The sequence below is a fragment of the Nomascus leucogenys genome, chromosome 6, assembly GCF_006542625.1.
Source record: "Nomascus leucogenys isolate Asia chromosome 6, Asia_NLE_v1, whole genome shotgun sequence".
NCBI lineage: Eukaryota > Metazoa > Chordata > Mammalia > Primates > Hylobatidae > Nomascus > Nomascus leucogenys.
Window position 1 is genome coordinate 105,878,261 of NC_044386.1, and position 23,466 is coordinate 105,901,726.

A 23,466-nucleotide genomic window follows, 5' to 3' on the forward strand; every position below is an offset into this window, starting at 1 on the left:
TCTTATGTCCTTACATTTCAAAACCAATCGTGCCTTCCCAACAGTCCCCCAAAGTCTAAATTCATTTCAGAAATAACCCAAAAGTCCACTTTCCAAAGTCTCATCTGAGACAAGGCAAGCTCCTTCTGCCTATGAGCCTGAAAAAATCGAAAGCAAGTTACTTCCTAGTTACAATGGGAGCACAGGTATTCGGTAAATGCCGCCATTCCAAAGGGAAGAAATTGGCAAAACAAGGAGGTTACCGGGCCCATGCAAGTAATACTCTTTCTTTGCTACTTATCACCAAAGTTTACAAATACTTGAGCTTTTGAAAAACTATTTGGGAAATGAAACACCATGGCTTATGATGTTATTGAACATTTTTAGAAATAAAATGTTCTTCTCAATTTAGTTGTATCTTGTGCAAATTTAGTTGCAAATCTTTATTTAAAGTAATTAACAAATGGAATGTTAAAATATTCAGTAGGTGATGCTCTTAATTAAATGTAGTTATTGAAAACAAAATTTGAACTCAAAAGGGGATATGGAAATTCATGCCCACAAAAGCAATGGGTGAGCATAACAATTGAAGCCACAATAAGACAGTGAAAATTCTAACTTTGCAGATAATATCATCTTAGAATCTAAGACATGCCACAGAATCAGGTAAATTATTTTACAAGTTTACATAGTTAGGCTGCAATATTTATACCTATAAACATGAAAAATATAGAAGTTAGTATCTTCATTCTAGAACATTCTTTTCTGAGCTCAACAGAAATACCACTATCTACAGAGCAAATGTTCTCTCAATTAAAATACTAAGTTTTTTTCTACTTATGAGTAAAACTTAAAACCTTCATTCATAGTTTGAAGTCAAACTATACTACAAGGCTACAGTAACCAAAACAGCATGGTACTGGTACCAAAACAGAGATATAGATCAATGGAACATAACAGAGCCCTCAGAAATAACACCACATATCTACAACTATCTGATCTTTGACAAACCTGACAAAAACAAGAAATGGGGAAAGGATTCCCTATTTAATAAATGGTGCTGGGAAAACTGGCTAGCCATATGTAGAAAGCTGAAACTGGATCCCTTCCTTACACCTTATACAAAAATTAATTCAAGATGGATTAAAGACTTACATGTTAGACCTAAAACCATAAAACCCTAGAAGAAAACCTAGGCAATACCATTCAGGACATAGGCATGGGCAAGGACTTCATGTTTAAAACACCAAAAGCAATGGCAACAAAAGCCAAAATTGGTGAATGGGATCTAATTAAACTAAAGAGCTCCTGCACAGCAAAATAAACTACCAGCAGAGTGAACAGGCAACATACAAACTGGGAGAAAATTTTTGCAACCTACTCATCTGACAAAGGGCTAAGATCCAGAATCTACAATGAACACAAACAAATTTACAAGAAAAAAACAACCCCATCAAAAAGTGGGCAAAGGACATGAACAGACACTTCCCAAAAGAAGACATTTATGCAGCCAAAAAACACATGCAAAGATGCTCATCATCACTGGCCATCAGAGAAATGCAAATCAAAACCACAATGAGGTATCATCTCACACCAGTTAGAATGTCCATCATTAAAAAGTCAGGAAACAACAGGTGCTGGAGAGGATGTGGAGAAATAGGAACACTTTTACACTGTTGGTGGGACTGTAAACTAGTTCAACCATTGTGGAAGTCAGTGTGGCAATTCCTCAGGGATCTAGAACTAGAAATACCATTTGACCCAGCCATCCCATTACTGGGTATATACCCAAAGGACTATAAATCATGCTGCTATAAAGACACATGCACACGTATGTTTATTGCGGCACTATTCACAATAGCAAAGACTTGGAACCAACCCAAATGTCCAACAACGATAGACTGGATTAAGAAAATGTGGCACATATACACCATGGAATACTATGCAGCCATAAAAAATGATGAGTTCATGTCCTTTATAGGGACATGGATGAAACTGGAAATCATCATTCTCAGTAAACTATTGCAAGGTCAAAAAACCAAACACCGCATGTTCTCATAGGTGGGAATTGAACAATGAGAACACATGGACACAGGAAGGGGAACATCACACTCTGGGGACTGTTGTGGGGTGGGGGAAGGGGGGAGGGATAGCATTAAGAGATACACCTAATGCTAAATGACGAGTTAATGGGTGCAGCACACCAACATGGCACATGGATACATATGTAACAAACCTGCACATTGTGCACGTGTACCCTAAAACTTAAAGTACAATAAAAAAAAAAACCTTCGTTCATTAAAAGTCACTAGTAACAGAGTTTGAAAAAGGCATGTCACACATCTGGGAAAAAAATTTTGACAAAGATTTGTATTCAATACAACGAAATAATTCCTACAAATCTATAACCAAAAGGCAGACCACCAGTAGAAGAACTGGCCAAAAACAAAACCTTGAAAACAACCAAACCAAAAACAAAAAGTATGAACAAATATTTCATGAATGAATATCACCAAAATGTTCACAAATGTATAAAGAGGTGCTTGACCTCAGTATTTATGAGTGGTGTTCAAGTTAAAAATACAACACAATACCACTATTCCCCACTGGAAAGGCTAAAGGTAAAACTGACTGAAAACAGCAAGGGTTCGTAAAAATGTGGACCAGTTAGGATTCTCATAAAAGAGAACACATGCACACTCTATGGAATAGAAGTACCAATCTTACCTGTATATCCAATAGAAATGTGTTTATAAGTTCATCAAAAGATGTGTAGCCTGGTGCAGTGGAATATACCTGTAATTAACCCCAGCTACTCAGGAGGCTGAGGCAGAAGAATCACTTGAACTCAGGAGTTCAAGACTAGCCAGGGCAAAATAGAAAGACCTCATTTCAAAAAAAAAAAAAAAAAGATGCATAAGAGAAGGTATATAGCACCACTATTTACAATAGCTTGAAATTGAAAATCACTATAATGCAGAATAAAATATAATCTATATATACAAAATAAAATGTTTAGCCATGAAAATAAATGAACTATATTCTCCAAAACATGATTGAATTTTACAAACAGTATCAAATAAAAGAAGCCAGACATGAAAAACTACATTCCATATAATACCATTAATATAAAGTACACAAGCAGGCCAAACTAATTCATGGTGTTAGCAATGAAGGCAGTGGTGTCTTTTGTGGAGGATGGGTGTAGTCACTGGAAGAGGGCATGATGGTGGGGAGCTTATAGACGAGAGCGATTTTTTCCTTCTTAATATGACACTAGTTACCATAACTACACAATTGTGATTTTTAAACTCCTCTGTATGTGTGCCTTACATAAACTTCATGCACCACAAAGCCAAAAAGGTCTTAAATAAATTAAATAAAAAGAGGAAAAATGGCACACCAGATTAAATGTCAAATTTCTATAATTGTGTTTTCAAACATCTTGACTTGCATTAAAAATATTTTGGTGGAGGGCCGGGCGCGGTGGCTCACGCTTGTAATCCCAGCACTTTGGGAGGCCGAGGCGGGTGGATCACGAGGTCAGGAGATCGAGACCACGGTGAAACCCCGTCTCTACTAAAAATACAAAAAAATTAGCCGGGCGTGGTGGCGGGCACCTGTAGTCCCAGCTACTCGGAGAGGCTGAGGCAGGAGAATGGCGTGAACCCGGGAGGCGGAGCTTGCAGTGAGCCGAGATCGCGCCACTGCACTCCAGCCTGGGCAACAGAGCCAGACTCCATCTCAAAAAAAAAAAAAAAAAAAAATATTTTGGTGGAATTTCTATTTTTAAGTAGATACATTTATCCTACACTAAAATGAAATAACATTAAAAATGTTTGATGTTGTGGTTTTTAAAATTGGTAAAAAAAAAAATTGAAAATAATCATATAGCAACTTACTGGATGAGTTTATGAAGATTTTTTCAAAGGAAAGGAAAATATACAGAATAGAGGATGTTTAAGGTGTCAGCAGTTTCAAGTTTATTATAAAATGCACTTGAGGCCAATTTATGAAAAATTAAAAATAATAAAGACATATCAAAAATTATTTAGAAAAATATCAGATCCTTTGTATTAGAGCTAAAAATTGATGAAATATGTAAATGTCTTAAGAATAATTATTCTGCTTATGTTATATTTTAATAATCAAGTGCACAAGGTAATTTTTCATTTTGTCTTTTTTACACAGTTACATGTTACTTTTTTTCTTTGGAAGAGCTTAATTTTTGAAACTAGTTTTTGAAGAGATTTATTTTATAATTTCAGCACAGAACACCCTCAGATCAAACTCTTACCCTTTCCTAAATTGATGGATTTTATTGGAGACTTGTGATTATATTATCTGCAGCTCCTTATTTCAGATTTAGGAAATCTGTCTTTGCGTATCTCTGGATGAGCCCTTCTTTCCATCCAGTAGACAGGTATCTACTGTATCAATGCCAAGATCTCACGTATGGGAACAACAGACATGTATAGTGTTCAACACTATTGCAAATGACTCTTATTTTCATATTTGGTCATTTCAGAATGAATCTGGGAGAGGTGTGGAGAGAGTTAGTGGTGGTCTTGCTTTAAAACTACTTCCTGAATTCTGCTTATGCCTGTGATGTACTAGCACATAGCTGACCAATCCTCCCCATGAGAACAACTACAAAACTGGATAACATATATTTCAGAAAAAAATCTGTGTAAATACCTTAAATATCTACCAAGGCAGGCAGGATATAAAATGCCAAAGTCCCCAAGGAAAGGTATTGAGGCGAGTATGATATTCTACTCTACTTTTTCACTGTAGTAACATTGAATCGTTAACAAGATTTGTGGAGAGTCTAAGAACCTAGTCAGAAACAGCTGCTCCAGCTGATAACCAAGTTAAAAACAAGGCAGAGCTTTTGGCAGTCTCACGGGGAAAAAAAAGAAGAAATTGGTGTGCATAGACCCTATTTCTTATGTGTGCCCAAGATCCCAAATAGAAGGGAAGAGAAGTGAGACCAACTTTTCCTCTTGATAAATTCTCTGATGTGTATTTTGTGCTGTCAGAGAGGTGGAGAAGCCAAGTAGAAAGTAGGTCATAAGGGGCTAAGTGGAGCTGAGCTATCAGCCACCTTATGGTATGAGAGAGATAAACATTATAATTCAGAGCACTTGAAGGTGAAGAGACCCTGATAAACATCCCATAATTTTATGTAGGGACTCCTCGCAGACTAGGGGAGTCAACTGGACATGGCCTATGTCTGACCAAGCCTAAAATCAGCCTTGAGTTGTCGCAATACAAGACTGGTGGTCTACTACTAATCTAACTACAAATAATAACCTGAAGGAAATGTTCTCTAAAATAAGCAAATGTCATCCAGAGACTTTATATGCAGAGGGCATGGCATCTTTGCGTACTTGGCACATGACATTCTTTTAAAAATTATCGGGAATTCCAAGAAAAAGGACCAAGATAAGAAATAAACAAAATAAACCTATCTACCGATGATGCATATATTTAAGTCATCAGACATGGACTTCAAATAATATATAATTTGCCAGCAATCCCAGCACTTTGAGAGGCCAAGGCTGGCAGGTCACCTAAGGTCAAGAGTTTGAGACCAGCCTGGCCGACGTGGTGAAACCCCGTCTCTACCAAAAACAAGCAAACAAAAAATAAAAAATTAGCCAGGCATGGTGGTGGGTGCTTGTCATCCCAGCTACTAGAGAGGCTGAGGCAGGAGAATCACTTGAATCCAGGAGGCAGAGGTTGCAGTGAGCCAAGGTCACACCATTGCACTCCAGCCTGGGTGACAAGAACAAAAAACTCCATCTCAAATAATACTACTGCTAATAATGTATACTTTGTCTAAAAATAGATAGCAACATAGAAAAGTTTACTAGAACACACATATTTTGTTTGACAAATATGTATTTAGGTGTGTGTCTATGTTTTGAAAATCTCAATACCTAAAAATGGGAATGCCCTAGATGTGTTCTTCCTTTATTGTCCCTTCCTTTTATTTTATTTTTTATTTTTTGGCTTCTTAAAAAAAAATGATTCTGTATCTCTCCCTTTCTTGGTCTTCTATTGCTGTGGCTTTTCTTCTCTTCCATAAGTGATCAGGTCCAGTGGATCCTGACTGAGGAGGTCATCAAGGCTTCTTCAGAGATGGCCTGGACCGGCCAGGCTGGGGGCATCTAGAACAAAAAAGGCAGACAGGGCTGAAGGGACAGATGGGGGCTGGTAAGACTTGAGAGGTTGGGGCTACAGAGGTGACCAAAGACTGGATCAAGGAAGTGACCAAAAACTGCAGGGCCTGTGAAATCAAACACGAAATTACTCATACAATATTTTTCCATGCATGTAAACTTACATGCAAAAATAACTAATGGCAACAAATCAGCAGAGTGGTTCCTTGGGGAGGGAGGCAGTGACTATGCGTGCTTAAACAGTGCTTCTGCCCTGCAGATTAATTTCTGTTCCCTCATCTGGATAGGAAGGTATGATTTTGTGTGTCTATGTGTAAAAATTCACCAAGCTGCACATTCAGGACTTGTAACTTTCTATGTTCAAGTTATACAGTCATAAATTTTTACTTGAAACATAGAATTAGCATAAAATAGGGCAGGAAGAGTTAAGTGTTTGGCAATGTGGCTATAGGTGCGGGAACATAAAATTGTTTGATACATGTATAAACTATAAGCAGCCCCACAAATAAAATGAAAACTTGGAGGCAGGAATTGATGAGGGAGGAAGCTAGAAAAGCGGACAGAAACAAGTACATGGGGGTACTTGAATATAATACTAAGAATTTTGGCTTCTGACCTGCAGAAAATGGGAAACATGGAAGGCTCAGGGGTGGAGAGAATTGGTTCAGAATGAGGAGTGAGTTTAACACTCCATCAAACAAATCATTGAACAAAATAAGAAGCTTAGGGTCAGAGAAGCTGTGAGGTGAAAGTTGGTGGCAAGTGTTAATTTTGTTTAAATGTATAACTGGACAAATGTGACCATTTTAACAGGAAAATATACATGTTTTTAATCTTGATAATTTAAAGATTATATCATAGCTCACAAAAATGTGGTGGCATATGTAAGGAGATATTGAAAGAACATGTAAAAATATTGCTTTCCTATGTTTTATTTGATACGATTTGAAATTGATAGATTTATTAGACCTTATATATTTTAAGGGCAATGTTAGTAATAAAGGTAGCAGTAAAGACAATGATATAAGAAATAGTCTATAAACATTACAGACTATCAAAACTAAAACCCCAATCATACATACAAAGGAAAAGAAAATACAAACTATCGAGCTAATGACAGCTGCTATAGGAAACATTAAAAACAAATGGAATAACACAAAATGACAGAATTCAGAACAAAAATATCTGTTACAGCAACAAATGTCAGTGGGATAAACTAACCTATTAAAAGAAAAAGACTCAGATTATATCAAATAATAAAACCCAACTATATGCCATATATATGAGACATATCTGAAATTGACTCAGAAGTTTGAAAGTGAAAAGATAGAATAAAATCACATCAGACAAACACAAACAAAAAATAAATCACAGCCTAAAACATTGATATTTAAGTTAAATCCAAGACAAAAATTTAAATGACTAAAGGATCTGTATAATAAAGAGACGCATACACATCTAAGTGTTCATGTGGTCTTCATGCAACAAATAACAAAACATTAAAATCCATAACCAAGAATTGTGGGCAATAAAAGGAGAAAATATAGAAACATGGTAACTAGCAGAGTTTAACTTCTCTTGCATTGCATGACTAATCCAAGTTATAATAGAGATTTTTAAATGCAATTTAAAAAGTACACTCAATAATGTGTTCTTGAACTTTTTCCTACTATATACCCGGAAGGTAACTTGTTTTTAAATACCTATGGGCATTTGGAAACACTGGCCATATATTAGGCAATAGAAATCTTCCAAGAATTCTCAAATGAAAGTAATATGGATCATTTTTTAAAAATAATTTTATAAAAACTATTAAATAATTCCCAACACAGACATGAAAAATTAAAAAGCCTCCAATCTAGAAACTTTAAAAATCCCTCTATTGTGTTAAAAAAATTGAAACCCACATTTTACAACATTAATCAAGAATTATGAAATAACTCCCAGGAAATCAATAGATTGTAACTAAAACTAAACTAAAAAAAAATTATTCATGTTTACGAAACTAGAAAAAATGAAAATTATCGTTTCAAGGAAAACAAAATAGATTGAAGGTGAGTAGGGAGAATTTAAATAAAAGCAGAAATTAGTGAATTAAAAATTAGAAAAACGTGCAGGTTTGTTACATATGTATACACGTGCCATGTTGCTGTGCTGCACCCATTAACTCGTCACTTAGCATTAGGTGTATCTCCTAATGCTATCCCTTCCCCCTCCCGCCACACCACAACAGTCCCCGGTGTGTGATGTTCCCCTTCCTGTGTCCATGCACGTTGTGCACATGTACCCTAAAACTTAAAGTGTAATAATAATAAAACTAAAAAAAAAGAAACAAAAATTAGAAAAAATAGTGGAAACTCTAAAAATCACGTTTTAACTAAAAAGTAGAAAAGGGAGGCTGGATGCGGTGGTTCACGCCTGTAATCCCAGCACTTCGGAAGGCCAAGGTCAGGAGTTCAAGTCCAGCCTGGGCAACATGGAGAAACCCTGTTTCACTAAAATTACAAAAAATAGACGGGCATAGGTGGCACACGCCTGTAATTCCAGGTACTTGGGAGGCTGAGACATGAGAGTTGCTTGCACCCTGGAGACAGAGCTTCGGAGGTTGCAGTGAGCTGAGATCGCACCACAGCACTCCAGCTTGGGCAAGAGAGCGAGACTGTCTCACAAAAAAAAAAAAGGTGGGAGGAGAAAGCATAAGTGTCATAAATACCTCAAATTAGAAATGAAAATGAGGAAACAACCACAGATGAGGCCTGAGGAGTTTTTGCTCCAAGTCACAGCCACGCCAGTGAGATCGGGAGATGGCGCGAGGCCCCTGTAGGCACTGTGGGCTGTCACTCAAATCCGAGGAAGTGCGTTTCCCTGTGAGCACTTCAAAAGGGAGACCTGAGTGAGCAACTACTACATATTCTTGCTGGCATATAGTCTATGATGTAGATACCTAGTACATTCAGCCAATAATTGAAATTCACATTGTCTCCTCATTTTGTTACCACAAACAATGCATCATAAAATATCTATATATACTTGTAGTAAGTTGGGTTTGTTGGGAAATGAATTCTGAGTTTCTGAGAGTTGCTGCAGGAGGCTTTGGGGAGGCATTCCCAGGAGGAACATCTGTGAGGGGTGAGAGGACCAGGATTGGGCAGAAGGTGCCGCTGAATTGCAATACAGTTGTGTCAGAGGCCTTGAGGAGTTTGGGCGGCTCCGAAATCAGGTGCTCCCAGTTGTCCCAATTGATGCAAGGAGGCTAAGCCTCTGTACCTCCATAGTGGTTGCTGTCCCCGGAGATGGGGCATAGCCTTGGATGGGGCAGCTTACTTTGACTGAGAGCAATTCCTGGAGAGCAACTTGGCTGAGTGATTGCAGAGCTTTTTTCCTTATCAGCATAGCTAGGCTGGAACTACATTTCCCAGAATCCCCTTCCCTGTATTGCTCTAGGTTCCTTTTGGACAAAACAGAAAGTGGTGGGAGATAATGGAAGGCAGAGGTAAAGTTGCTGCTGTTTTGCTATGTCTAGAAGTTGTTACAGGCCGGGCGGCATGGCTCACGCCTGTAATCCCAGCACTTTGGGAGGCCGAGGCAGGTGGATCACTTGAGGTCAGGAGTTTGAGACCTGCCTGGCCAACATGGTGAAACCCCATCTCTACTAAAAATACAAAAAATAAAATAAAATAAAATAAATAGCTGGGTGTGGTGGCACGCACCTGTAATCCCAGCTATGCAAAAGGCTGAGAGATTGAACCCAGGAGGCGGAGGTTGCAGTGAGCCGAGATTGTGCCATTGCACTCCAGCGTGGGTGACAGAGCGAGACCTTGTCTCAAAAATAAATAGATAAATAAAAATAAAAAATAAAAGTTTGTACAGGATGCCAGACACAGACAGCTTGTGCACCTCTTTGCTAATCTACTAGCTCACCTGACTGATTAATGGATGGACCTATATAATTTCCCCAACTCCCACCACATCTGCTCTTTTGGCTTCTCTGACCCTGTGCAAGTGAGTATGCACATCTGTGATGAATGGTACCAGCTGCTCCTGGAAGTCTCCCATGGGATTGAGGTTGGAGATGGTGAGAGACTTGGACTCCAGTTTGTCTTCATGCACTGCAGTTCATTGTCCCAGTTTCAGTGTGTTCTTCCTTTGTCCATGCCCAGCTTTCCTTTCTGACTGATGGTCTGGCTGACCTACAGTGACTTCAGGTCCAACACCAGATGTAGGGTCAGACATCTCCATTACTTCCCACCACTGTGTCATGTCTTGTCTCTATAATATATTCTTTATTTTGTATCAACCATAGCAGGTCTGCTACTTTAATTGAAGATACGATACAACACTCCTGACACCTGGGGCATTAGTGACTCAGTCCTGAGGGGAGATCTGGGTGGTACACCACAGCATCCGATTATAGTACTAGTGCTTTATTTTAATGAAAGTGATTTCCAGGATTAAAATGGCTAGAATGAAGAGTACATGTGTTTTAAATTTGATGGATGCTGCCAGATTGCTTTCCTCAAAAGCAGTAGCAATCCGCGTCCGTACAGTGAACATAGCAAAGCCTATTACCTGCATCCTACACAAGACACAATGCTGCTATTCCTCTTAAATTTTGTCAGTCTAATAGTTATAAATAGACATCTTACAATTTAAATTCACATTTCTCTCTTGTTATTAATTGGAGTCTCTCATGTTTGATGACAATCTGAGTATGTTCTTTTGTGACTTGTTTGTAGCTTTTGCCTGGTATTTTCTATCGGAATATATATGTTTTCCTAGGGAATTTGTAAATTTTCTTTGGACATTAGAGACACTAACCTTTTATGTGTTATCTGCATTGGAAAAAAAGTTAGTAAAAATCTATTTTTATCATCTATTTGACCTTGTTAATGTCATATTTTATCATCAATATTGTATTTTTTAAAAAAATTGGAATGTTTACTTCCCTGGGAATTCCTTTGGGAAATGGTATAAAATGGAAGCCCAGAGAGGTATTCTTCTGCTAGATAATAGATTCCACTAGGAACATTTATTAAATAATCCAACATTTTCCACAAATTTGACAAATACATTTTGGTATATTAAATATATGCATTTCTGGATTTTCTATTTAATTTTGCCAATAAAATTTGAATTAGAAATATATTTGTAAATTTTTAATCTGATAAATGCACATAAAATAAATGGCAAACATCATGATTAGTAAAATAAAAAGAAGTGTTACCATTAAAAACCAGGAACAAACTTACTTTTACTTAAATTGTTTTGAAAGTACAAATCATTGCAGTAAGAAAAGAAGTTAAAGTATCAAGTATATACAAATGGAGGCAAATTTATTATTATTTGCACATGATAAGATTGTATACATGGAAAGAGAATCAGCTGAAGAACTGTTTTAATGGTAAGAGAATTTTATAGATCGGCTGGTTAAAAAATTAATATATAAAATTAAATAGCTTCCTAGACACAAACAGTAAAGTTAGAAAATCAAATGCAGGAAAGATCTCATTTACAACAGAACAAAAGAGATAAATTGTCTAGGAATAAACTGGAAAAATGTTCAGTGTCTGTTGGAAGCAAATGATGAAACTCTACTGAGGCATAAATGAAGAAACTGAAAAAAGGAAAAGGCACATTTCTTATGGATACATAGGTATCTTGTTCACCAATTAGAGATCAAAAGTCGCAAGCTCTCAGACAATTTGAACCAACCTGTGCCAGTCACTTCAGTAAGAGGGAAGGGGATTTCACTATCTGGCTTCATACTTTTGGTATTGGTAAAGGTGCTTAAAAATAGGACTAGTGAAAAAAGTATGGCTAAGATGGAAGAGTGGTCCTCAGAGTTAAGATTGCATCATAATTGCCGGGTGCGGTGGCTCACGCCTGTAATCTCAGCACTTTGGGAGGCTGAGGCAGGCAGATCACAAGGTCAGGAGATCGAGACCATCCTGGCTAACATGGTGAAACCCTGTCTCTTCTAAAAAAAAATACAAAAAATTAGCCAGGTGTGGTGGCTCACGCCTGTAGTCCCAGCTACTTGGGAGGCTGAGGCAGAAGAATGGCGTGAACCCGGGAGGCGGAGCTTGCAGTGAGCGGAGATTGCGCTCCAGCCTGGGCAACAGAGCAAGACTCTGTCTCAAAAAAAAAAAAAAAAAAAAAAAAAAAAAAGGAATGCCCTATAATCCAGCAGGGCTTGTTAAGACACAGATTGCTTGGTTCCTCTTTCAGAGTTTTCAATCTTATAGGTCCGGGATGAGGCCTCAGGTTGTAAATTTCTAACAAATTCCCAGGTGATGTTGATGCTGCTGGTTCTATGCTTTGGAAGCCCCTGGTGTAGAGAAAGATTCATACAAAAATCCCTTTCCAAGTCATACAGCATAGAGAGCCTGGAAAATGTGTAGATTCACACTTATTTCAGATAAAGCATTCATATGTTAGGTAGAAGACTATTTAATCATTTCATTTTAAAGACAGTAAGCCTTGAGTTCTGGAGTGGGTAAATGAGGGCTGAGTTATCTGGCTATTCTGACTTTGGATGTGGATCTTTAATTCTCATTGCTGAAAAATTTTAGCCGCTAAGGTTTCCTCAAGGTCCCAGGTTTAAGAAAAGAAGAGAATTATGTAATCACTTCTGAAAAACAAAAAAAAAGCCCACAAAACCCTTAAGTATATACTGAGGGGATTTTAGCTCCAACTGGCCTGACAGCCTTAGAGAGCTGAGTCTGAGGATGAACTCAGGAATTAACCACAAGCAACTAAGGGAATATTCAGTCCATTTGTCCATGTGCTCCAAGCTTCTGTTCCCAGGGTGACCTGAATGACATGGAGGCCAGAATTAATAATAACAAAAGCTACCACCTGCAGTTGGTTAGAAGGGGCAAAATCAATGTTGAACTGTGCCAGCCCCTGTTGCAGTCTGATGCTATTAACAAGGCCAGGGGGGCTTTGAATCAAGAGTGCTTGGAAAGCAAGGCAGAATCCCACCAAGAGAAGTGCTAACTAAAGAAAAACTGCTCCTCTGGCCCTAGCCACACACTGTGGGTGACAAAAAAAAAAGGACATTTGAACCTGATACACCAAGTAGCCATAGCTTCCTAGAAGTAACAAAAGTGACATCTTTTTATATCTGTTTCATTACCTGGTGGCCCCTGTCTCTTGTTATCTCAGGTTGCCATAAGAAAATGCCATAGACGACCAGGCACAGTGGCTCACGCGTGTAATCCCAGCACTTTGGGAGGCTGAGGCAGGCAGATCTACTGAGGTCAGGAGTTCGAAGCCAGCCTGGCCAACATGGCAAAACCCTGTCTCTACTAAAAATACAGAAATTAGCCAAGAATAGTGGCAGGGCCTGTAATCCCAGCTGCTTGGGAGGCTGAGGCAGGAGAATCACTTGAACCCTGGAGGCGGAGGTGGCAGTGAGCTGAGATTGTGTCACTGCAATCCAGCTTGGGTGACAGAGTGAGACTCCATTTCAAAAAAAAAAAAAAAGAAAAAGAAAAGAAAATACCATAGACTAGGTGATTTAAGCAACAATTTATTTTGTACGGTTCTGCGGTCCAAGGTCAAAATGCCTGTTGATTCAGTTGTTGTTGAGGGCTCTATTTTGGCTTGCAGACATCTGCTTTATGGCTGTTTCCTCAAGTTGCTTTTCCTGGGTTCATGATCATGGAGATACTCTCTCTCTCTCTCTCTCTCTCTCTCTCTCTGACATCTATCCTTATAAGGGCACTAATCCCATCATGGGTCTACTTACTTCTTATAGGCCCCGTCTCCAAAGACCATCGCATTGGGGGGTTAGTGTTTCTATACATGAATTTGCAGGGCAGGAAAGGGAGTAAAACCATTCAGTCCAAAATGCTGACCCTTGATTGAATTAAGCCCCATGCTTCTTTCCCTTTAAAAGTAGAATAAGAGACAGAAAGCCTGACCTGGGCCTGAAAAATCCTACTTGTGCAAAGAAGTGAGAGTTGGTTATCTGGCTTTGCTCAGTTAAGCAGGTTTCATGATGATAATTGTAATTGTGGGCAGCTTTCAGCACTGGTGGAAAAGCTTCCTCAAACCCCTTTCTGCAACTCAGAGCAGATATTCTTCTCCCTTCCTTTTGCAGCTAGAGAACGGGAGCAAATGGAGAGGCAAGGCGTGAAGCCCAGGGAACAAGGCTGAAAAAGGCTCTCTTCCCAGGCTGTCAGTCAGGTAGCTGCTTTTGTCACAGGAACTAGCAATTGTGAATTACAGACTCCCTTCCTCCCTGCCAAAGCTGCTCCCCCGTGGACCTCTCTCATTGTTTTCTTATTATTTCAGATTCCTGTTAAACATCTCTGAGTTCAGAAGCCCTTGTTGTGAGGGGCGCGAAAACAAGCAGTTGACTAAACCACTGCACCCAGGTGTCAGTGCAGAATCAATGCCTTTTACCAAACCATGCACCCTAAGGCATTTCCAAAGTGCGTTTGAGAGGCTTGAATGTCTTGGTAGAATAATAATAATATAACACAAAGATATTGTTTCATCTTATACAGCAGCAATTCAATGGAAATCATCTGACTGGATTTAAGGAGCAGCACAGTGAGTTTAGAATTGTAATCATCCCCCATTTTACAAATGCAGGCATTTGAATCCTGTAATTCTTCCTGCCAGGGGGTTTAGGGGTTATGGGGTTGTGAGGGCATCAGACTCCACTGTCATAAGAAAGTGCTGTTCAAACTATGGTCTGAGACAGGAAAGGTGGCTGTTGCCCAACACACACACACACACACACACACACACACTACACACTACACACACACAAACACACACACACAAACACACACACAGAGCAGCCAGAGTAATCTTGCCAAAATGGAAATTTGAGTATGTCACACAGATGAACAATGAGTTAACAAAGGCTTGAAGGTGGTAAAATGCAATCCAGCCTCTGCCACAAGCTATGGGATGTTGGGCAAATCCCATCCTTCTCTAGATGTTGTTCTAAGATGAAGCTCTTGTAGTATAGGTTGTCAGAACGCTGAACATTTATGATATTCCAGGAACTTTGCTGGAAGCTTTTAACTATATTATCTTGCTTAATCCTTACAGAAAACCTGCATGGCTGGGAGTATTGTGATCCTCCTTTTACAGATAAGGAATACTGGAGTAGGAGAGTCGATTGCTTACTTAAAGTCCCATCAGCAGCAGTGAAGAAGTAGGGTATCAACAAAGGTCTGTTTGACTAGTTATTCACACATGCATTCCTTCACTTACTAAATTATTATTCCATGCTTACTTTGTCCTGGATACTGCTGTAAACAGAAGACATCAAAAGTAGCTTGGACTCGATCCTTACAGAATTTATTCTCTTGTGGAGGGGAGAGAGGGTTATTAATTAAATATGTAAACCTATACCTGTAAAATAACAATCCTTCTAAGCATCGTTAAGGAAATGAGAAAACATAGCAGGAGATCCCCTAGTGTGGGGAGTTATGGAAAAGAAGTAACATTTGAGATAAGACCCGGTGACTGATTAGAAGTTAACTGAGTGAAAGAGAAGGGATGGAGATAAGACATTGGGTTATCAGCCTACAGATATGAAGTGAAGTAAGGGAAGTAGGTGAAATCATCCAGAGGTAAGACAGTAGTTTTACCAGCCTTTGGACTGCCTGAATTATAAACATAGCACATGGCCTTGGACATATGTAGGTTTTGCCTGAACCCTCTACCTCACACGGCTACTGTGGGTATGAAATGATTATGTATTTAGTGTTTGGACCAATAGGCAAGCCACGTCTTTACCAACTTTCATAAAGGATAGAGCATGAAGAGAAGCAAACCTAAGGTCAAATATTGAGGGACATCAACACTGAATTCCTCAGTAGAGGAGGCTAAGCATGCAAACAGGAAGGGAAAGGAGCAGTGCCAACTCTGGACTGTCACAGAAATGGAGGCAGGAGAGTTTATACAAGAAGGAAGAGGGATCAACTGGGGTTAAGTGCTGCTGAAATAGCAGGAAAGACACTCACCTTAATGTTGCTCACTGGATTTAGCAATGCAGAAATCCTTAGTGAGACTAGAAATACCTTTTTTAAAAAAAATCTTATAAATTTAAGGGGTACAAGTGCAGTTTGGTTACATGGATGTATTACTTAGCTCTGAAGTGTGGGCTTTTAGTATAACCATCACACAAATAATAGACATTGTACCCATTAAGTAATTTCTCATCTCTCACCCTCTTACCACTCTCCCACTTTTCTGTCTTCAATGTCCAGTACTATACTCTCTCCATGCACGTATACGCATTATTTAGCTCCCACTTATAAATGAGAACATGCAGAATTTGACTTTCTGTTTCTGATTTATTTCACTTAAGATAATGGCCTCACGCGGTGGCTCACGCCTGTAATCCCAGCACTTTGGGAGGCCGAGGCGGGCGGATCACGAGGTCAGGAGATCGAGACCATCCTGGCTAACACGGTGAAACCCTGTCTCTACTAAAAATACAAAAAATTAGCCAGGTGTGGTGGCAGGTGCCTGTAGTCCCAGCTACTGGGGAGGCTGAGGCAGGAGAATGGCATGAACCCGGGAGGCGGAGCTTGCAGAGAGCCGAGATCGCGCCACTGCACTCCAGCCTGGGATACAGAGAGAGACTCCTTCTCAAAAAAAAATAAAATAAAATAAAAAAGATAATGGCCTCAGTTCCACCCATGTTGCTGCAAAAGATATGATTCCATTCTTTTTGTGGCATAGAAATATTACACTGTATGTGTATGTGTGGGGGGCATATTTGAAATCAAGTATTGGAGTCTTTCAATTATGTTCTTTGTTTTCAATATCGATTTGGGTATTTTGAGTCCCTTGCATTTCCGTATAACTTGTATGATCATCTTGTCAATTCTAGAAGAAAATAAGGCTGCTGGGATTTTGATAGGCACTGCACTGAATTTGTAGATCAATTTAGGTGTTATCGCTATTTTAACATTAAATCTTCTTTTCATTTATTTTCAAATTGTAACAATTGCTTTGTAGTTTTCAGTATACAGTTAATTATTACATGTCTTTGGTTAAATTTATCCCTAAGTATTTTATTTTGCATTTTAATTTAGGGGAAATTTAAACATAAGTAGAATTGCATCTTAGTTTTATTTTCAGGTTCTTGATGGCTAAGGTAAAAAAATACTGAATATTGTTAGCTTATCCTATAACTCTGCTAAACTCACTTATTACTGCTAATAGCCTTTCTTTGGCTTAACAAAATTACGTACAAGATTTTTTATCTGCAAATAGTGATAGTTTTACTTCCTTGTTTTCAATCGGGATGCCTATTACTATTATTATTATTATTATTATTATTATTATTATTATTTGGCTTGTCTAATCACCCTGGTGAGAACCTCCAGTACCATGTTTAATAGGAGTGGGTAGAGAAGATGCCTCATTTTCAAGCTTAAGGGAAAAGCATCCAATTTCTCACCATTAAGTACAATGTTTTCCCATATTTCTAGTTTGTTGACTCTTTTTCGTCGATCATGAAAGGGTATTGAATTTTGTGAAATAATTTTTCACCATCTATTGAGATGATGATGTAGTTTTTGCTCTTCATGCTATAAACATAGTATTGATTTTTGGGTATTGAACCAGTCTTGTAATCCTAGGATAAATCCTTCTTGGTCACAGGGCATAATCCTTTTAATCTGTTTCTGAATTCGTTTTGCTGGTATTTTGTTGAGGGTTTTGGGTCCATATTCATGAGGGATATTTACTGTTGTTTTCTTGTGACATCTTTCTCTGGTTTTGGCATCAGTCTAATACTGGCCTCATAGTATGAGTTGGGAGCGAGTCCTATTTTGCCTGGCACATCTTCTCAGCAAATATTCACATGAGCCCTATTTTCCTTAGAATGGAATCCTATGGTGCTTCAAGTACATATATGTGATTCGTCATGGTCTTAGTTCAGGGTGATCTCTATCTATTGACGCTTCTCTGGAACTGCCGCTTTGGTCTGTAGATATTTTCTGCCCTCTTGATGACTTCCTACAATATTCCTTCACCAGCCCTGTCATTTATCACTCCCACAACATCGTATGGAAATGTATTCTAAATGTCCCTGGGAAGGCTGGCTAAGGAAAAAGATTGTTCTGAATTCTTCCAACCCTTTTAACTCAAGCTGACCAGCCGATCCAGACTAAACAGTGAGAACATAGGAAACAGTAAAGATTGAAGAATGACCTTTTTGTTGTCATGACTTATGGAATAGTCAGATGTAATTAGCCTAGCATACTATTGAAAGGTACAATAGTGTATGGAATATACCTGATGCTACAGGAGGAAATGGAAAGAACTAGGCTATACCTCTCCAGCAGAGGAACTAGAGAAAAGATTATCAGTCAGTGCTGAAGAATCTCATTGGCCCCACTTCCAAGGTAGTGGTTAGTTAGGATGGAGTGGGTTAAGACAAGTATAGTTTAGCCTTAAGTGGCTACCTATAATGCTAAGAAAAACCATCTCCAGTCATTGGTACCAAAGTACAGAAAAAACACACAGACCATATGGGCAAGCATAGGGCTCTCATCTGGTAAGCTGAGATTAATGGTTCAGGTTTTGGCCCATCAGACTATACCAAATGAGGGGTTAAAAATCCTGAACACACCTATTTCAAAATGGATTGCTTTTCTGACTTTTTTTCTTTTTTTCTTCAACTTTTATTTTAAGTTCAGGGGTACATGTGCAGGATGTGCAGGTTTGTTACATAGGTAAATGTGTGCCATGGTGGTTTACTGCACAGATCATCCCATCACCCAGGTATTGAGCCAGTATCCATCAGCTATTCTTCCTGATGCTCAGTGTGTGTTAATCCCCCCTATGTGTCCATGTGTTCTCATCATTTACTTGTAAGTGTGAACATGCAGTGTTTGGTTTTCTGTTCCTCAGGTTGCTGAGGATAATGGCTTCCAACTCTATCCATGTCCCTGCAAAGGACATGACCTCATTACTTTTTATGGCTGCATGGTATTCCATGGTGTATATGTACCACATTTTCTTTAGCCAGTCTCTCATTAATGGGAATTTAGGCTGATTCCTTCAACTAGAAAATTCAATGAGAAATTTCCTTACCTGTCTTTGGGTTCTAGAAAGTGACTTTTATTTGCCACATTTTCAACTGTGCCTCTTAGAGTTAAGACTTTAAAAATATATACAGTCACACATCACTTAAGGATGGGGATACATTTTAAGAAATGTGTCATTAGGCAATTTTGTTGTTGTCCAAATATTATAGAGTACAGTTACAAAACGCAGATGATGTATACATTTTTATTTATGCGGAATAGTATTTATCCTATTTGATCTGAAATGCCAATATCGAGTGCCATATATCAAGTTGTTAGATATATTTCATTATGATCCAATGGTATCACTATCATATCTGTGCTCCATCATTCACCCACACGTGTCACATGCTGCATGACTGTACATCATTTGTCCTGTCTTCCTACCTCCTTGTTTCTCATTGTAGTTGCTATTTATTGTTTTTCTCTGGGTAATGGAGTATGAGGAAAGAAATAAACATTTTAAAAAGGACTTGAAGCTCCTTTTGTCTGTGATCTCTTTAGTAGCTTTGGGGGTAGAATTGGGTGTTCCAAGGGAAGTTTTTCCACCATCTTAATTAGGGTGTCTGAAGTTCAAAACCAATAATAATCTTATTATTTGTTATTTTTCAGTAACCACAGGAGAAAAATTTAGAGGATCCTTGGCTCTAAAGTCACACTGTTAAGGCCAGCAACATTTTGATCTTTTTAGTTTTATTTGTATAATAAAGTTACTAGACCAGGGTTTCTATGAATGTCATATGTACAACAAAAAGGCAAACTGAATTCCCCTAGGGATACATTTGGATCCTCTGAGAAGCTGAGTTACTAACTGCTTCAATAAATGAAAACTAGCAATACAGGCTAGTTTGTCTGTTTATTACTGTAGTAAAGGATAGATCACAGCTAAAAATTATATGGCTAGGAAAAATTTTAAATTCCCTGTTGATAAGGAAAAAAATAGACATTGAAACAGTTAAAGCTTAATGAAGACCTTGACAAAGAGTTGTTGTTAAAAACATAGGCTAAAAAAATTAAATAGAAATTAATTATAAAAAAGCATTATGTCTGAATGCCATTTATGGACTTTTCTAATCTATCAAGTAATTTCCACTTAAATTTAAGGAGAATGAAAGATGAGATTTATGGTTATGATGAAGAAATAATATTATGTTTCTAGGCAGCAGTGACAAAAATTTATGTTCTTTCCCATCAGGAATTAAATTTCAAAGTAGGGTAGAACAAGAACAATATAGTCAAGCAATATGGAATTTTTGAGATATGTTCCCAAGATGCAATTTTTTAAGGAATATGAGAAATTAAAATCATGTAAACCAGTCAGCGTTGGACAGGAAAATTGTAATGGATCTCATTGGGGAGCCAGAGTTGCTAATTTTTTCAGTAATTTATCACTGTTTCTCTAATTACACTAATGAACAATCTGAAGATAGCTCCAAAATGGTCACTAGACCTTGTGACAACACACACAACCTGTACCACGATGCATTCCAGACAGTCTTCACTGAGCTGCAAAAGTAAGAAAAGTAAGGCTGCCAAGGCCAGGCTTGGGTTAACACTGTGAGAGGCACTGGGGTGCAGTGGGTAAGGGAGCACACTCCCGGCCTGGGTTTAGATTCTGCCTCTCCTTGCTCACTCTGTAGTTTTGGGGAATTCTCTCAACCACTCTGCCCTTTATTTCCTCTTTATGGAGCATGCATAATAGTAAAATCCAGCTCATAAGATTACGTTTAGTATGATGCATGGGACATGCTGAGCTGCTCTCAGAATATTAGCAATCGTCATTATGGTTATTGGGGTAATGCTAATAAATGTGGAGTACTGTCCAGTGGGAGATGACCTTTGGCTCATTCTGAACTGCACTGTTATTCAAGGCTTGATTTTGTTTCTTTCTTCTTATTAATCTCTAGGGAATAATACTCTATGATGGTGGCATTTTGGATCCAGGCACTATTTCTTAATGTGAATTCAGGCCCCAAACAGCAGCCAGTTGGTTGAAGTCCAAACCCCAAAAATAAGGGACTGGGATTGGTAAGGACCTGAAAAATTGTCAAAGCAGCAAACAGATGATTTGAAGTTACAAGAAGAGCCGCCATCTCATCAGAAGAAGCAGACAGCAAATCAGGAAATTAAATTCTACAGACCGGGTTAATATGGGAGCAGTAAGAGCAATGCCTTACTGCTACAGCTTATTAGACATTAGGTAGACTTCCATGAACCCTCAGGTGGTCTAGATATTAGGATGTGCCTCTCAGGGCCTTCAGGTGATTGTCTTGTATTTCTGTAGCATTTTCCCCCAGTAGTCATTATGTTTTCTGTCTTATCACCCAAACATGCAACAGCTGACAGACCACGAGCAGACACCTGACCTAAAGGCACACGTCTATAGTCTCGCCAGTGGCCCAGGTAGTCTCTGAGAAGTTTCCCAGAAGCAATTATATTGTCAGTTCCAGGATGTGACAGCTAACCTGTTAGCAGAAAGGCATGGGTAAGAACTCACTAAACAAGAAAAAAAAAATGATAGCAACCAGGGATCTGGGATGTACACACAAATGGTTATGTAATAATTAGATGACAATAAAATATAATAACTAGTGTTTATCCCAGTGACTAAGCGATCAGTGAACATTAACATCATGTTGAGTATACTGGTATTTTAATAGTATAAAAAAGTATAATAGATGTTAACAAGATTTACATCTAAATTAGGATTTTTAAAATAAATTTTTGAAAATTATGAAAAATGTATGCTGAATTCTCCATAAAACTTAACTATCCAGATTATTATTTCTTTGGTGTTTCTGGATGGCTAAGATTTAGCTCTTATTGAAAGTAGTGACTGATGAAATAAAGTGCTCGCTCTCTCTCTCTTCCTCCTTCCATGTGGCCTGTCCACATGAAACCTGGAATTCCTTACGGAGGCTTGTCAGACTCTTTATATGGTGGCTGTTATCCTCCAGACTGAGCTATAAGGTTTCTTATGTCCTGCCCTCAGAAGTCTCAGTATGTGGGCCAGGTACGGTGGCTCATGCCTGTAATCTCAGAACTTTGGGAGGCTGAGGCCAGCGGATAACCTGAGGTCAGAAGTTTGAAACCAGCCTTACCAACCTAGTGAAACCCTGTCTCTACTACAAATACAAAAAATTAGCCGGGCGTGGTGGCTCAAGCCAGTAATCCCAGCTACTTGGGAGGCTGAGGCAGGAGAATCACTTGAACCTGGGAGACAGAAGTTGCAGTGAACTGAGATGGCACCACTGCACTCAAGCCTGGGTGACAGAGTGAGACAATGTCTCAAAAAAAAAAAAAGTCTCAGTATGCCACTCACTCCTCTTGGTAAAGCAATTCACTCAGGCCAGCCCGGCACAGGAAGATAAATTAGACCCCATCTGTCCGTGGGAGGAGTGTCACAGGATCTATGGCCATCTTTTAAAAAGTTACACCATAGTAACCCAATTAGTATGAGAACTAAATCTCGGTATATCATTTAACAACATCCACATCACATTTAGGAAAATTAACCCTGGAGCACATCTTATGTTGCTGATGCAGTAGCTGAGTCCCAAATAGACAAAGTCATGTAATTCAATTCACAACATTGTCTGGGAATTTTTCTACATATAAGACTGTCCAGAATTGATTTGTTCCAAAATAAGAAACTACCTCTAAGAAGGAGGTGCAAATTCAACTAATTTCAAGCAACTCAGCATAATGCACTATCAAAAATCCTACGGGGAGCTCTCCAGGTTGTATATGCAGGGATTTGTAAGGCCCTAAAACCTAATGGCCATGCCAGGACAAAAAGCCGCATGCATTCTGCTCTTTCTGCATAATCACCAGGTGGTTGACACTTAGAACAGATGGGCAAGTCCCAGAGAGTGGCTCCTGTCATACATCTGGGATGTTAACATGTTGGGGTGGAAAGTCCTTGTGCTTGCGGTAGCAGAAAATCCTGTGCTTCTCTCTGCATTTAGAGCCATGAGGAAAATCACCACTGACCTGTGAATATTCAAGAGGAAATCCAATAGTGATGACAGTCCTATGAACCCAGAGGAAAGAGAGGACGGAGACAATTCCAGGATTTTAATGTTTTTCATATGTAATAGGCCATACATACATGAGCATGTTTGAAAATCACCAAGAGTGGTGAGTACAAGAGATATGCTTGAAAATGGGGAGAAAATTGTTATCAGGTTTTTTTAACCAATGGTGATAATGAGAAATTAGACCAG